The sequence below is a fragment of the Ooceraea biroi genome, chromosome 12, assembly GCF_003672135.1.
Source record: "Ooceraea biroi isolate clonal line C1 chromosome 12, Obir_v5.4, whole genome shotgun sequence".
Classification (NCBI taxonomy): Eukaryota; Metazoa; Arthropoda; class Insecta; order Hymenoptera; family Formicidae; genus Ooceraea; species Ooceraea biroi.
In genome coordinates, this window is record NC_039517.1 from 6,789,801 (window position 1) to 6,807,112 (window position 17,312).

The 17,312-nt window shown below is 42.9% G+C and overlaps 1 protein-coding gene across 5 annotated transcripts in view; it reads right to left on the minus strand.

Annotated features, from left to right (window-relative positions):
• The window catches only part of LOC105284167 (transient receptor potential-gamma protein), an 85,718-nt gene that overhangs the window by 24,534 nt on the left and 43,872 nt on the right, over positions 1-17,312 (minus strand). Inside the window, exon 3 of one of the 5 annotated variants that reach the window (XM_026974191.1) lies at positions 4,904-5,000. The exons of the other annotated variants lie outside the window; for them this stretch is intronic. The gene's annotated coding sequence lies outside the window, so the exon portion shown is untranslated. The remainder of the gene's footprint in view (positions 1-4,903; positions 5,001-17,312) is intronic. 5 annotated transcript variants of the gene reach the window in all.

The following is a 17,312-nucleotide window of genomic DNA, read 5'->3' on the forward strand; positions in this document are numbered from 1 at the left end:
ACAAGCTCTCACAATATGACAAAGCTCTCGTAATAATAGCAGGACATGATGACATGAAACTATCTCTCGAATATTTATGTAAGTGCTCGGGTAAAGGTGATTGTTATCAACTGCTATATTTATCAAAAAACAATTCTGAAGAGAAAACCTTGACTCGCGACTTAGGATTTGTCATCGACAAATATATCGATATAGTATATATCGATATAGTATATATTGATATAGTATGGACTGCGTGAGTCATACATGGAAGCCCTCGAAAAGTGTCGCTCGTGCTAAAATTCGACAAAGAAGGAACGAAGTAATTGCTCGGTCAATTGCTCTCTTTTTCCAATTCTCTACTACGCTTCTGATTAGAAAGAGACAGAGCTTGGCCACCGGACGGATGAGCGATGCAATCCCCGATGAACTATTCGAAGAAATGATGGATCGGAGGACGCACTCTGTTTTATTGGCCACAAACAAACGCAACGGCGGACAGCCTTTTATAGCGTTAGGAGTTGTCGTCGCGTAATTCACGGGGGATGATGCAATCGACATTCGCAACGTCGCCGGCGCTTTACATCAGATCGAGCTTTGGAGTAGAAAGTTTAACGGCGGGAGTCAACGATTATTAACGTCGGACGTGCGAGACCCTTCCCGGGCGAGACAATGCGCGTCGCGTTAGCGTGCCTGAATCGCATCGGGATACCGTAAAATGAGGTCTACGGTGCTTTCATCGGTGCGCGTGCTACTAACAAGCTTTCCTCGCGTCAATTATAAACTACGTAAATTACGCTTGCCAGCTGTGTTTCGTGCGGCGCGTGCCGTTTTCGCGCCGGCAAGAAAAAAGCTCCGAAGATAGAACAGTTTTAAAAATAGGACTTGCATGAAAGGGACTACTTTCCACGTAACATCGCAAAGGAATGACCGAGAGCCAAGGCACAGTTATAGATTGAAATCATTATTTATAACGTAAAATGCATAAGAAACGGTAGAAGGCAGATTCGAGCACTATCAATCTGTCTCAACAGCTAAGAAAGTGAATAATTTTGGATCGTCTTCTCGCAAATCTTTCCGTTATCACCGTCAATCTCTCCCTAAGCTGGACTGCAACGGTACTACGGTATCGAGATGAAATCTTTCATGAAATGCGCTTCGTTTATTATTGATCGAACGAGCGTTTCACAAATCAATTTTAAACAAATGGATTCGTGCCGCTCGGGACCGGACAATCGGAATGGTTATCTCATGGAATCGCGCGCATCAATGGGTCCGCAGAGTAATGGTCTCGCTGTGCGCGCAATTCGCGCAAAAATAGAAAAGAGAAAAAAAAGCAGAAAAATGATCCGCACTATTTATTGAGCACTAAAATGGTATGGCAGCTCGCGCGTGAAATCGGGCCAACGACGAGCGAATTCAGGGGAAGTTCTTCCCGAGAAGCAAGCGTCCGCGCGATTAATGAGCGCGCGAGTGGGCGGGAAAAAAAGCGTCCATAATAATGATGCCGTCCCGATTTCTTTGGGCGTTATTAATTTCGATTGCAAACACGCTTTATGGGGCCGACAATGCCATTACCCCGCGCGGAGTCGCGCCACCGCGTCGCTATTCGCGAGACGAAATTGTTAAAGACGGATAATTTGCATAAAGCTGCTGGCCCGTGTGCTCCGTATAACGAGATAATGGATTTACGCAATTTGCCGCCCCGCATTTGAGTCGATAGAACGAGGTGCGAAGCTTTACGCTACAGTGAAGAAAATACGAGACGATGATGAATTAATTATCTGTGCTTCGTTATATGCTAATATTATACAGCTCGCGCTGTATACAAATCGTGACAAGTTAGCACGCGACAAGTAATCGTTAATGAAATACGTTAATAAGACATTGTAAGCACAGTTACAGCAAATGGAATTTAAAGAGAAAATGATAATTATAATTTAATATCCTTTCTGAGTCGTCGCGAGTTTTATGAACGAATACGTAATATACAGGGTGTCCCGGGTTTTAACCGACAAACTGCGGGAGCATATTCTACTAGTGGAAATAAGAAAAAATTCTTATATCGAGTTTGCTTAGAAATGCTTTATTACAAAGTTATAAACCAATATTGAAAAGAAATATCAGATAAGTAACAACGGATTTTTTCACAAAAATAAAAATTATCTACGCAATGATTTAGCGACGCATTTCAAAATGTTGTCCTTGCACATCGATACAAGCTAGACATCGACGTAGTACAGAATTTGTTACGGTACGACATTCCTGAAAATTTTGTTGCATCTCAGTAACTGAATTAGTAATTCGTTGCTTTAAATCTATCTGGTACTCTCCTGTTAGGAAATCTACGTCGATACTCTCGTACGGCAGCTCGTGCATTTCCGTCACAGAATCCGTACACGAAATGAATATCAGTGTATTCCTCATTTGAAAACACTTTTGGCATTCTGACAGTAATTGCTAGTTCACACGACGATTGAAATCTAACAGCTACTGTTGTGAAAGTAACAATTATACTGAATCGTTTCAACATAGTGAACATGAATACATGTAAATACACGTAACATAAACATCTTCGACCTTGCAAATTCTACACTATGTTCCGTTGTTACTTATCTGATATTTCTTTTCAATATTGGTTTATAACTTTGTAATAAAGCATTTCTAAGCAAACTCGATATAAGAATTTTTTCTTATTTCCACTAGTAGAATATGCTCCCGCAGTTTGTCGGTTAAAACCCGGGACACCCTGTATAATGGATAATACCGTAATAATGTAACGCAGTAATTAAAATAAAATAAAATAGATATATTAAATAAAATTAAATAAATAAAAATAGAGATATTAATAAAATCGAAAACGCAGTGAGAAAGTGTCAAAGTGTAACGCGTCTGGCGGTACCGGTATTAACTCGAATGTTGTCACTAAATTGTAATGCACAGATGAGAATTGAGGCAATAAACGGCCGCAAGATAACTGCAATGGCTATTGATTGCGCTGTAAGTGCAAGTGCAAAGTACCGTGGACTATTCGTAGCTTCGCAGGCCAATTTGTTCCGCAACTCCCAGGCTGTGCATAGCCGAGTAATCGTTTAAGGAACTCAATCCTACAAAGGAATAGCATCAAATTATCTGCCGGAGCTGCTTTTACTTCAGGTAGCCGCGGAGTGAACTACCCTCCATTGTTCTCCGCGTGCAGTTGAACAGCCTCGACCCTCTGTTCTCGAAGCATCACATCGGCCGGCTTACATCAAAAGTTGCATTGAAACGCTTACGTCGGCAAAGTCGGCGGAGCTGCATAAAGAGTATATATCGCGTTAATATTTATGAAAGTGCTCACTAAAGATGAAATTCCGATCAGATTAAGCGCGCAAAACGCGAAGCCCGCGAGACTCTGAGAATCGCGAAATTGCCGACGTAATTTTTCAAAGTCACGCTCGTTACATTGAATCGTTATAATTAACTTAAGATTGTATTCATCTCATGACGAATCAAACGTGATATATCAAATTATTAAATCTGATTTCGATTATTTATCGCGACAAATTCTATTTTGATATCATCCCAAGTGTGATGTAAAACAGCTGTCATTGAAAATTTCTAAAGACACTTTAAGGTTAAACATACCGAAGGTTAAACATATCGAAGGTTCAATAACCTTGCTTAGGCGAGAGAATAAAATTTCAAGAATCTCACGAGTAATCAATTTTTAATATTGAGTTTTTAATACGTGTACTACATGTCGAATTACTTAATCGCAGTGGAGGCATTTGGCTGATAAATTATGTGTACATAGATCGCCGAGCTTAAGCTTCGCGGTTCACCGACAAGTTGGTAATGGAATTATTCGACCGAGTTTGAAAATCTGTCACTTAATCTGAGATGAGGAACACCTGAATCTACGCGATATACGTTAAATTCACAGTATTCACAGTAGATTATGCGGCGAACTGAGCCACGTAGAGTTTCAGCGAAAGAGCTTTCAAATAAGAATTTCAGATCGGATTCATTTCGTTCGAATGTTTTATTAATTTTTTTCGTGCCTTTCATGTCGCGATTAAATGTTTCAACGATTCAACCTGAATCGCGATCGCAACGATTCACGAAATTCTCGCTCATTATTTGATGTATTCAGAATGTGAGTACCTCACGCGAGCTATCATCATCAAAGCGAGGCGCGAATTTATTGGATCTGAAACTGGCTACCCCGTACATCTGGCGAAGCTGAACTTTGACACGGCGAAGCGACGTTAGATGCGCCGGGATTTCGACGAAGATTTCTCGATCAATAGATTATTCGGCGTTAAGCAATTGAAAACCGCATTCCAGTTTAGTGGCCAAGTCGATAATGGAATTACTATGAGCGAATTTCGAAATCTGTCACTTAATCGACGATCAGAAGCAAGTACGGAAGTGCGGACTGGTAGACTATGACGCTGGTCGAGCCGTATGCCGTTACACCTGTTGCACGCCGTCTCATACCTGTCCGATAAATAATTTTACAATATCGAACACGCGTTGCTTACACTCCGTTTACAGTGTGTTTTGATCGTGCAATGTGTAATAACACACTCTATATGTGGAATAATATCCGCAAATACAATTTGAGAGCTTAATATAATATTAATCCGCGCTAATGCGGAATAATGTTGTTAAGCTTTCAAAAACATTCAAATGCAGCCTTGGAGCTTTCACACATTCGCGAAACGCTTGACGAAACCAGCGCAAGTATTGCTGGTTCGTATAATAATTTCAGAATTTTAGAGAAAACGGATTATTCTTTTATTATTCATATTATAAATAATTTTGCTATTTCTTCTCAGAAGTAAGACATAACAAAAGTAAAATAATCACAGAGAAAATAATGAAATTAAAGTCTAAAGCTTGAGCGAGCCACAAGCTCGCAGCAAATTTGGAAACTTACTTTTGGATGAGGGAAATAAAACGGGCCTCTCTCCTGACAATAAACGTGTACAAAGTGATTTTGGCCAAATGGCGCCGAGAGACTATGCACGTTGCTTCTAAAAATAAACACAAAACAATTACGAACGCAAATCACAAGAGTTCGAAGAAAAGTGTCTATATTGTTATACATATGTTCGTGCAGGTTATTAATGAATCGCAGTTGCAATCGCGTGTGCCAAGAGTGGTTTACGAGCGCACGCGACGAAAACGTCGGCACGAAGCCTCGGCTTGGTCGTTATGCGTTCGAATGATAAGAAAGCATTGTTAATTACGAGGTTAATGGCCAGTCGGTCGGGTTTTTGCCCCGTCAACATCCGCGCGTTGATTTAGGAATCGCGTTACGAGGAAAGGCGCGGCAATGTGCATTCCGGGATTCCATGTGCTCTCCGACCGTTTATTCATCCCTTTTTCATTTTTCTCCCCGGCCATCTCTCTCTCTCTCTCTCCCCCATCCATTTCAGTTGTGCTCCATTTACTCTCCGAGGCAAGGGAGAAACTCGCGTTCCCGTGTGAGTTCAATTTTACGGGACAGACTCCAGGAAATGTCGTTAATGAAACTTCAAAGGGGATCGCCAAGCAAGAACGAAATAGCGAGAAATGCATCGAATGCGGGGGCCCGCGCGTTTACTTTTTTTTATGCCACGCCGACTGACTTCACAATCGAATTTTCACAGCTCCGTCGCGCGGCCGGACCCTGCGCGTAAAACTTTGCTCCGACAAAACAGGAAGAAAGCGCAAAGCACCGTTATTACTTTAACGAACGGCATTAGCCGACTACTTCCCACCGATGTGAACCAGGGTCCTTCAACTTTGCGCCGCCTGCAGCCCGGGCATATTTACGCAAGTTCATCGTGATGCGACAAGTTTCCACGGCCGAGTTAAATTTCGCTGCTGGGAAGGCTCGTAACGAGTTGTAAAAACTACGGCGATTTAAATAATAGGTATACAAACGTCAAAGTTATGGCATGGGCGTCGACCCATTGTGCACGAACTTTGAAATATCTGCGCAAATAGCGAGGCTTCAAATTGAAAAGAAAAAAAATAATGAAAAAACAGCGAAGGAAGAATCTATTTGAATATATTTTGAAATCGGAATACATTGCGAAATTGGCACACGGCAGTCTCTGAGATGTATAAATGTTTATATTATAACTGTATTGCAGGGAAAATACACGCATCACCGCGAAATGGAAATGAAACCTTGATGTAAAATTCGATTATTTACGCTTTTCGCGTACTTATGCAGGAACGTAATTAAATTGTCGCATAATTTAACTTATCTCCACGGCAAGAAACGCGATATTATTTCTAAACGACTCGCACTTTGGGAATATAATTATATTATACAACGAAATCGGATTATTCGTCGGTGCGTTCCGCTTTCCATTCCCGTGAGCACATTACGGAATAATTACAACGCGAAAGTTACGACAAAACGGGTCACACATGTTACGGAAGTGCCGTATTTTCTTACGGAGACAACAGTTTCGAGAGCGGAGTTAGTTACATAAATTTCGAAACAGTTTACGTGCAATCGAGCGTAATTCTCCAGACAACGAGAGGAGCGAAATTCCCACGAGACAAATTTTCCTCCACACTTCGCTTCACTGATCTTTTCATGAAGGATCATTACATTATCAGTCACGCGAGACGCGTTGTCTGTATCAGAAATAGATGCACGCGCTTTTTCATGAAGCTCTTTTTTGTAACCGATCCCCTCGTTACATCCACGATAGTATCGCATTTTCAGTGCGGGTGACGGTTATGGATCGCGAATACCGGGCGCGGGGGAGATAGTTTTTTTTCTCACGATACTCGAAGGGAAGGTCCATGGAGGGATGAAGTATCGCCGTGAGATCTGCGAGAAGAAAGGGAAGCGAGAGGACAAGAGACCCCGGGAAATTACTCGAATGGGAACGTGCCCGGCGAGAATAAACAGACGGCGGCTTAAATGTACGAGGCTTTTACGAGCTGGCGTTCCTCATCCCGTCCGATACTCCAGGGTTGCAGGAAAAAAAGGACGACGTGGCGTAACGCGACTCCACGACACCAAGAGGTGCGAGCGATCTCCCTCGAGCCTTTCGGACGCAGAGGAACTCAGCCCCCGACGCCGCTACGAATTTACGAAGTGGAGCCACTTTATCAAGGTTACTGCGGCGTGTCATGCAGATGTGTAGGGAGTTGAAAAGCAGGACTGGACCGCGCAGTTGTTTGCGCGATTACCAGTTTCTCAGGTTTAATCTGTAACTATCCACTGAAGAGAATCCGAAACAGGATCGACGTGATCGATATTGGATACTGTACAGCTGTGTAAACCGAGTGATTGAATTATGCGCACAGGCAACCGCATTGTAGGTTCTGCTCGCGCATATAATTTTGATAGAACGGAAACATTAATTAGCAATATTTTTTATTCGCTCGCGAACGTCTCGTCGCATTTTCGCGTTTTTTTCGTTTTTACCGACATTTTTGCCAACGTTTCTTTAAACTTGCCAATTAATGGCAGGTGCGTGCAGACGTGCGAAAAGTAATTTGAATAATCCGAGTAGGCGTGTTGTGTTCTCATAGATTCGTAAATCCACACTTGAACTAAATTTGATCTCTCTGCAGTTTTCTGTATCTCTCTCGCGTTCTGTTTAGTCGCGTTGAAACGCGATTTCTTAGCGAAAATCCACAAAGACATTCCGTCGGAATCGCATGCTGTATCGCGTGTCCTCGTCGATAAGTATTCACTCAAAATTGAAAACCTGCCAGACTGCGAGCTTCAACACGTTCCGTCGTTTCGCAAAGCGTTCTCGATTCTCAAGGCGACCATTCATCCCCGTTCGTGTGAGCTCGTTCGTGCCATCTTCTTCTCACGCGAAAGTTGATCTCGTTTTCGTTAATCTGCACGATCTTTTTTTATCACATTTATCATGAAGCTGCACTTCGAGAATTAACGCGGCACGACACGTATACGTGCACGGTTTTCAAAGCTGGACACGAAATACGATATACAATTTTTATCGCAATCTGTACCGCGATCAAAAATATTGAAAATAACACGCGTTCTGATAGAAAAGTTAAATTAATGTTTCATATGATACTTGAACGGAATATGATATCAAGATGTGTAATATCACATTTTGCACCAAAACTCCAGTTTAGGTACGTTGTTAACGCATTAATTATTATTATATTAATTATATAAACGCATGAGACACTGTCTGTGTGTCTGTTGTCCGGGTAATGATAAATTGCTCTTCCTAATGTAAATTATTAGTAAAATAAATAATACTTTTTCTGTTACTGAATTCGTCGTAAGTGTTGCTGTAACGTGAATTGTAATGAAGTTGTGAGAGAGAGAGAGAGAGTGTGTGTGTGTGTTATTCTACTAAGCAAGCTTATTTGCAAATCAAACGAAAAATCGATATTTATTCAATAAATCAGACTGCATCAAGCGACTGACAATTGATTTTGCGATACACACGCGTGGGAGAGAAAAGGGAAATGTGGTTCTCAATTTTGCATAAAACGCAAACTGTTTTCCACGATTTCCAGGTTGGTAAAATATTTTGATTTTTCCAGCGAAACAGGAACAAATTTGTGCAATTGTGAAACAAATACCACCGAAATACATTTCCATATCTTTTGCCACTCCGATTAACAATTATAATACAATATTTTAGTCAATACAATGCGTCAAACACTAATATTGCATTATCGTGACATTAGATTAAGATTCACGCGCGGGGTGTCTCCATTGTTAGCTCCTATGATTATTAAATAAATCTCTGCTGCACGTGTTACATTTTAGATCCCGCGTTTATAGATTCCGTCGGCCGGAATTAAAATTCCCCGGCCGCGTCATAAAGCACGTTGCAGTGCAGGTGACACGCCGACACAGAGCGCATATTTTAAGTGAATCAACCTGGCAATCAGAAGGCATAAAGACTGCGAATATTCGCGCACGGTCTTTGATGTTTCGCGTGGCGCCTCTCCCGCGTGCGTAAATTCCCCACAATGTAACGAACAAGCGAGCGGCCCGGAAAAATTGCCAGCCATAAAATGGACGTAGCTGCACCACTATGCACGCATGCAGACGAATGCAATTTGCCGGCAACTCGCTGGATAACGATCCCGCGCCACACTCGTGCAAAATCCCTTTCGCGCTCCTCGCCCTTTTCCACGAAGCTTCTTTTTCGCGCGAGTGGAAAAAAGAGGAATCCTGCGGGGAACCGCGCGGTCAAGAGTTATTTGTTTTCGTTCGCAGAGACAAAGAGACCCGCTTGTCTGCAGAAATTCAATTTGCACCACTCCAGCAATCGAGCGACGTCGCATGAATCGAGGCGCCGCAATTAAAGCCGGGCTACACGATGACCAATTTTACAGCGAAAGGTCCGCGCGAGCTTACATCGCGAGAGATAGCTCTACAAAAGTTAGAGAAGGGGGTCCAGCTATCTCCCTCGCGTTCTCGTTTACGCGCAATGAAGCCCGTATAATTAATGACTCGCCTAGTATCCTCGAAAGGAACGTGTGTCGCATGGAAACGGGCGAATTTAATTTCGACGGTCGAACGAAGCTGCTCGCCTTGCGCCACCCGCCTCCCCCGCTCGCTCTTCTCCAATGTTTTTTCTCTACAATGACCCGATTGCCTGGCCGTTCGGTGTCGTCCGGAAAAATAGGTCGTTCGCCAAAGAGACAGAAAGAGAGAGAGAGAGAGAGAGAGCGGAAGTGCGGTGCTGGCTGGTCTGGCTTCGACGCGATGGAAAGACGAGACGAGCGGGCGAGTGAACGCTGCGGAATCGCGCTAAGCGAAGAATTTAAAATCCAACCATTTCGTTAGGCACAGGCATGACGTATCGCGCCGCGTGTCCAGGACACGAGGGTGATAAAGCCTGACAGATTTTACTGACACTATCCTGCCACTTCCATCCAGCCGCCCTCCGGATGAATCGGACACGTTGGTGGCGCAGCGAATAATTTCCGCGCGATCCGCGGACATTTCTGTCGATGGCTTGATTCAATCTTAATCTGTTGGGATGGCAAGCTATTCGTAGCTCTGTCACGGATACTGAATATTTCTCCTGCAACAGTTCTGATAAATGTCTGGCTATGCTACAGAGAGGTAAAAGTGACGTTATATCGTTATGCTTTATGGCTGTTCGTTCACTTTACATCACTCTTAATTCGCTCGCTTCTTCGGCTGTCATTTAGTCGAACGCGTAGGATTTACGTTTATTTCCGCGACGCAGCTCAGATGAAGAACGAGAGAAGCGAGGAAGATATGATAGCCAGTTACGAGCGGGCGAGTTGTTCGCGCGTGTGATGCGATAATTTATCGCATCGTAGCTGCATGAATCGCTGAATCAAAAGGAGTAAATGTCACCCCGCAATCCCACGGCAAACGGTTTCACTCCCGGCGACGGAGGCGCCTTCTTTTCATGTGACTAGATTCTTCTTGGTCGCGCCAACGGAAAAAATAAGGGAAAAACGACGTTATGAGAAACTCCACGGCTGATTACGCGTCGTCGGCGTGCATTCCCCTTTCTCTCGGAAAATTTTATTCCTCTCGTCCGAACGTCGACCGTCGCTTCTAGCTACTTTCGTTTGTACTTTCCGTGAGTCATCTAATGCCATGTCGTTACAAAGTGTCGACGCAAAGTGCCGTTGTCGACGTAATGACGTGCAACGAGGAGGAGCACCTCACTCACAATGGCGACTATTACAATGAAGTAATTTGCGACGGGTAAAAAATCGCCTCGGAATACACGAGAATAATATATAATGTCGTCTACTTGTCCGCCTCACCCACTCATCAAGCTCAACATGGGATCGTGCAGCGAGTGATCAATTTTAACTTTCATGTGTGTGTACCAGTACTTAATACACGTCTGATATCGCGCATCGTGAACAATATTCATTTATCAAGTTTAGATAGATAGATACACCACTATTGATCCACTTCGCTCTAAAAGCACAAGGTTTCTTTTCTGTGTGTTATGTAGATAACGCGTACCGAGGATACGTCAAGGCGAAGAGCTGCGAGATGAGTACCAGCTTAACTTCGTTGGACGATATCGGGAGACACTCCTTTCAAGACTTCGGTATTCATCGCTGTATCCACCCCGGGAATCGAAGATGATTTTTCCGATACTGCAAAGTATCCTTTGCCAACCTCGGAATAATTCCCTTTTCTCCCTTTGCGGGAGTGCACTTCTCAGATTTTTTCAATTGACACACACCGTGGCATCGTGTTGCTGTAAGTACGAGGAAAAAAAAAGAAAAAAACGGAATCCTCGGCAAGTCAAAGAAATCGTCGTCGTTAGAGAAGAGAAACCGAACGATTCGCTGCGGCCAGATTACTCGGACGATCTCGTTGTTCGCGAGCGTGCAATCCTTTTTCCCTTCGCTGGCTGGTTACGCGGGCCCGCCGCAACACGACGGACGAAATAAATGGATATCGCCCCGTGTGAACACGCATGCACATCCTCATGCTTGGCAAGAAGCCAGACTCGTGAATCGTCCTTTGTGAGAGGTATCCCCCGAGAGATATGTTCATCAGGCTTAAAACGGCGAGACGGCAGCCCGTCTGATCCAATCCGATCTGTTACTACTGCGGCTTGCGCGAGGATGTTCATATCTCTCTTTCTCGTGGCAGAAGTGTGTCGCGCAGTTAATGACAATTTGTCAGACGATTCTCCGACTTTTGTTGGATCTAAAGATTAATAAGAGGACCTGAAAATTATCTCCCCTCGCTTTGAAGATAATTTTTAAGAACCGCTATATGTTTTAATCCAGCTTTTACATAATTTTTTCTCCTGGTCTGTTACAGTTGTTCATCTTATACTTGATATTTTTATCGTTACAACAGTTCGTACGAGCGTAACATCGAGTTACATACGTAATGTATAATAATAGAGTTAATTAGAATTTATCTCATTACCCAACGCGCACGATTATTACGTATAATATAGCTTACAATTACATAGAGATTATAATATTGCATTAACGTGGGTTATTTTGTGATAAACACGACTTTGAAATACAGTCATGTATACATGCAGCAAAATATATATATTATTGTCGTTTATTATGCTCTCGAAAAGTGTACTCTCGAAAAGCAGCGGATTGTGAGGAATTTGCTATCAAGTTGTTCTTTCAATTTCGATCAGAATATTCCAACAACAGCCGCTTTACGGACGGTTGCCATTATGCGATCCATAAGCTCGATGACAAAATAAAAGCTCGTCACGCAGCACAGCTGGGTGCAACTTGCGCCTGCTGTTCGTAATGAACACCAGTGTGCGTGCGTAAACGAACATGAGCCATTAGTGCGTATAATGAAAATGATTAATGGCGATCGAGAGAAATTGCTCGATGTCCTTTTAAATCCAGGGCCAAGCGATAATATTCAAGTGCACTCAAACGCTCGGCTCTCGCATTATAAATCGAACGAGAAGCATCGCTTTCATCTCATAAATGAAAGCCAATCGGTATTACGGCGTGTGACGACGTTACACGCTGCGTTTATATATCGATATATTTCGGCGTCAATATTGAGATGCGTTTCCTCGACGCAAAGAGGATAATAAGAGGACGCAACGCGTAATAATAAAATTCATTAAAGGCGACATTTTCGACAGATTGTCCGTGAAGACATTATGTGGTCAATGAGCTCAATGAGCTCGAAAATCAAGAGAGCTGTCTGATATGATGGTAATTTCATCGCGATAACACGTGATCTCGCTTACGCAATAGTCATCCTGTCAGAGATGCCAATAGAGAATGACAAACGAGCACGGTAACGCTGAGTTACCCGGCAATTTATAACGGTAGCACGATGTTGTACTGAATTATTTAACTTGCTAACGAGCTTGGGGGGTGAATCAATGCAATAATTGCTACGACCAACAGCCGTTCGGACGATTGTGCGGTTATCCGCCGCCAATTAAGAATGCAATTTTCACGTAATTATTAGTGCATCGCGAGCTTCAGCGTAAATGTTAAACTCGGCAATCATATGTGGGACGCCAGCGTGAATTGCGAACGGAAATTTCACAGTTTCCCAGCCGGTCATGGTGATCAGATGCCTATAACAGAAAGTAGTATATTCTATTGGGTTGGCCAAAAAGTAATTGCGTTTTTTTTTTATATAAATAAAAGGTGAATTTTTCATGGGAAACAAAAACTTTATTAAACAATATATTGTCCATTTTGTTTGATTATCTTTTGCCATTTTTCAGGCAACTTCATGATTCCGCGCTCAAAAAAGTTCTATCTTTTTCAGCAAAAAACAATTCCAACAACGATTTGATATCCTCATCAGCAGTAAAGGTTTTACCATTCAAGGCGTTTTGCAAAGAACGAAACAAATGGTAATCTGATGGTGCCAGGTCTGGCGAATATGGTGGATGTGGTAACACTTCCCATCCAAGCTGCAACAATTTTTCACGAGTGACCAAACTTGTACGTGGTCTAGCGTTATCATGGTGAAACACAACACCTTTGCGATTCACCAATTCTCGACGTTTCTGTTTGATGGCATCATTTCATTTATCCAGTTGACGACAGTATACGTCTGAATTAATGGTTTGATTCCTTGCAAGCAGCTCAAAATACACAATGCCTTTAAAGTCCCACCAGACTGACAGCATAATCTTTCTTTGGTGAATATCTGCTTTTCAAGTGCTTTCAGCAGGTTCATCACGCTTGCTCCACCATCTTTTTCGTTTGACGTTGTTGTAGACGATCCATTTTTCGTCGCCTGTTATCATACGTTTCAAAAATCGATCATTTTCCTCACGTTTCAAAAGAGAATCGCAGATGTCAATACGCTTAGTGAGATGAATTTCTTTGAGCTCACGTGGTACCGAAATATCGAGCTTACTAATGTATCCAAGTCGTTTTAAATGGTTTTCAACACTCGATTTCGATATGTTAAGATTCTCAGCAATCTCTCGTGTCGTTAAACGCCGATTCGAATCGATCAGTGCCTTTATTTTGTCATCATCAATTTCGATTGGCCTTCCTGAGCGTGGTGCATCTTTCACATTAAAATCTGCAGATCGAAATTTAGTAAACGAATTTTGACACTGCCGCAGTTTTAAAGCATCTTCGCCATATACATCAGATAACTTTTTATGAGCTTGCACAGCGTTTTTCCCTTTTCGGAAGTAATAAAACAAAATATGATGAAAATGTTCTTTTTGATTTTCCATTTTGAAATCGACGGCAAACAAACAATTGTTAACGAAATCGTGTACTTTCTTTTTCTAAAACAAGCTTGAACCGTGAGTTGTTAACCTACATAATGAATTTGCGGTTTAGAATGAAGTTAGTTACATTTCAAGACATGTATGTTCATCTATTGGAAAAAAACGCAATTACTTTTTGGCCAACCCAATAGAATGTCTAACAAGAGCAACCAGACCAACGGTCTTTCTTTCTCTCCGCGTGACCTTTCTTAATTAAGATCTCGTGGCATTAAGGTCTCCCTCAGAAATAGCGGAGCCGATTACTATCTCGTTAAACGCAGGGGACCCGATGGGAACCCAGTTTAATTCGCGTCAATTTATCGCAGCGTTACCGTGCTCGTTCGTCATTCTCTATTGGCATCTTTGACAGAATGACTATTGCGTGAGCGAGATCACGTGTTATCGCGATGAAATTACCATCATATTAGACAGCTCTCTTGATTTTCGAGCTCATTGATCTCATTGACCACATAATGTCTTCACGGACAATCTGACGAAAATGCCGCCTTTAATGAATTTCATTATTATACGTTGCGTTATTGACGCATGCGGTGGATGAATGCAAGGACGTCTGGCCACGTGTCGTCATGTCTGTCCCACTTTCCATTTTTGTGGACAACGCTGCGATAAAATGTCACTCTGACAATGTTCCGGGTGGACTCGACGCTGAGTTACTGACAGGACTTGGCAACACGCGAAACGGTAAGTTAGTAAGATGATACAGTGGCGTTGCAGCTTGCGGGAGCTTACTCCAAACGCGCGGCGAACCTTGTCCGGATCAAGTTAATGGGAAAATCGCGTTATGTCAGGGGACATCGTGGAGCAACGGTTTCGGGACTTCGATGTGGCTTCATCCAATCACTGCGGGGGCGAACGAGCGCATCTATCATCGCCCGACGTATCGTGGACCGTGTCTACTTGTAACGCGTTTGGCTTTCGGGAAACAACCAGGGTTCGCACTTCTAACGATCCGGGCACTTTTACTGGGGGTTTACGCAACACGCGGTCACATTAAACGACGTGCAGGATATGTAGGTAGTCGTCTCTCTTTCGTGTGTTTAAGAAGAATTTTATAGAGGAGGTCTTCTTACATTACGATCATTAGTTTTGAAAGAGAAAGATTCAAATTAAAAGTACAAATTTAGTTTGTTCTTAATCCAAGGTTATCCTCTTTTATAATATAATAATAAATTTGATCTTTATTTGTAGATCAGTATCTCAAGGCGAGGCGAATCAAGGATAACAAGAACTGAGACAATCGACGAGGATCATAACAGGCTGTAACACAAGCGGGGGTTGGAAATGCGATCCCGTCGCGCGTTCCCTTCGTTTCGCTGGGAAGAAACCAGCGAAAAAGCGCATTAGCCGCGGCGGAAAGGATATGTCATAGGCGAATGAGGAGCCGAACATGGCCAGCTAGGTTTTGGTCATTAGAAATCCGATAGCCGGTTGCCCTTCTCTTTCTCAGGACCGCCAAGTCAGTTTCCCGTTACGACGCCGCTGATGGACCACTCCGAGGGAGAAAAAATTCCGGTGGATAATGTGCGGGATAATGTGCTGCGCGGCGCCGGCTTCTTGCTGGAAAAACCATCGCCGGCGGTTTTCGCACGGACGACGGGAAGCATACGCCGGAAGAGATAGGGTCTCCCGTATGTCTTCAGCCATTGTTTTTCCATGTCAGATCGCGTGGTAAGAAAGGCCGTAACGCTGGATTTAACTTAGCACAAGTGTTGGAGTTCACCGAAGTGTAAGTTTATACATATTCAGACAGCAGGCGATTCGCATACCGTCTGGTTTCCTCTCTTTTCTTATGCGAAACGGTTTTTCCCGGAAGTTCCCGTGTTCCCGGGCAAAATTCTTGAGAAACGGAACTCGGGAGCCATCCTCCAGAATTACCTCGAGGTACTAGCGGATTTGGAAAATCTTTGCGGAACGAACGAAGCGGAATAAACGACGAGAGCCGCAGACAGATACGAAGGAACCGTTGTCCGAAATTTTCGGTCACTTCAACGCCAGGTGCCGGATTCGCATCGGTCTCATCAGCGTTCCCGTAATGCCCGTACCGTGTTATCCCTGCACGAGGACGGTCACCGGTATGCAAAGTAGCAATTCACACGGGATTCTGTAAACAGTCACCGGAAACCGTCAGGGCGTGATCCTTTGGCTTGTTTGTCCGAGTGTCCACCCACCCCTGATCCTGCGCGCAAGGCAAATTGGAAGTCAACCTCGGGTTACATCGCCGTGGCTTCAACGGCAGACCAGCGGTAGTCCATCCATCGGAAACTGGCTAAATGGCTTAGGATCATGTTGAAACTGCCATTGCTGTCGCGCGGATCTTTCTTTACGACGTAATTGCAAATCTACGTTAAATTTGTCCAACGGTATCATTGATTAAGGTATGTATAGTTTTTTCGTACAAATATTAAAGTAGTTACTAATCATTTAATACTCATCAGAATTCATTAGTCATTTAAATATAAGTTGCACTTATAAAAAGTATGGATGTTAATCGTGAAGATGAGAATTATGAAATCAAGATCTCTCATTGCTATTTTTATTGGATGCTCTTAAAAAATAAAAATTGAGAAAAATGAAAACATTCTGACAGAGATTGTCACAATAAATTTCTCAATAAATCTTACAACTTTACTGGCGTGCTATTTAATAATATAATATCTAGATTTGCAGTAATTAATTTCACACGTGTTTCTTAATTAAAAATTTAATTCGCTAATGTTACAAAATCTATCATCCCGTGAAATGAAAAAGTTTAAGCAAAACTTTCGTTATTTTAATATAATTTTCGTGCAGGTGCTGATACGAGAATTTCGCGCAAACAGTTTCACCTTGTCATTTTGTGCGTCTTGCCTGTTCCTTTCTCCGTGGTCGGTTTTTCACGGCGTCGCGTCCAATACATGTCAACATTTCTGACGGAATATCAGGAACGATATAATGGGGACCTGCTGGGATACAAGACAAATGATGCGTGAATAACGAGAACGGTATCGCGGTTGAACGAACCATTGTCAGCTGGCGACGCGGTAATATCTGACGGTAATGCACAAAATATTCTTTAACAGGACTTTAACGCATCGCGAACAAAGTTAATAACGTCAACTACAATTTACGAGA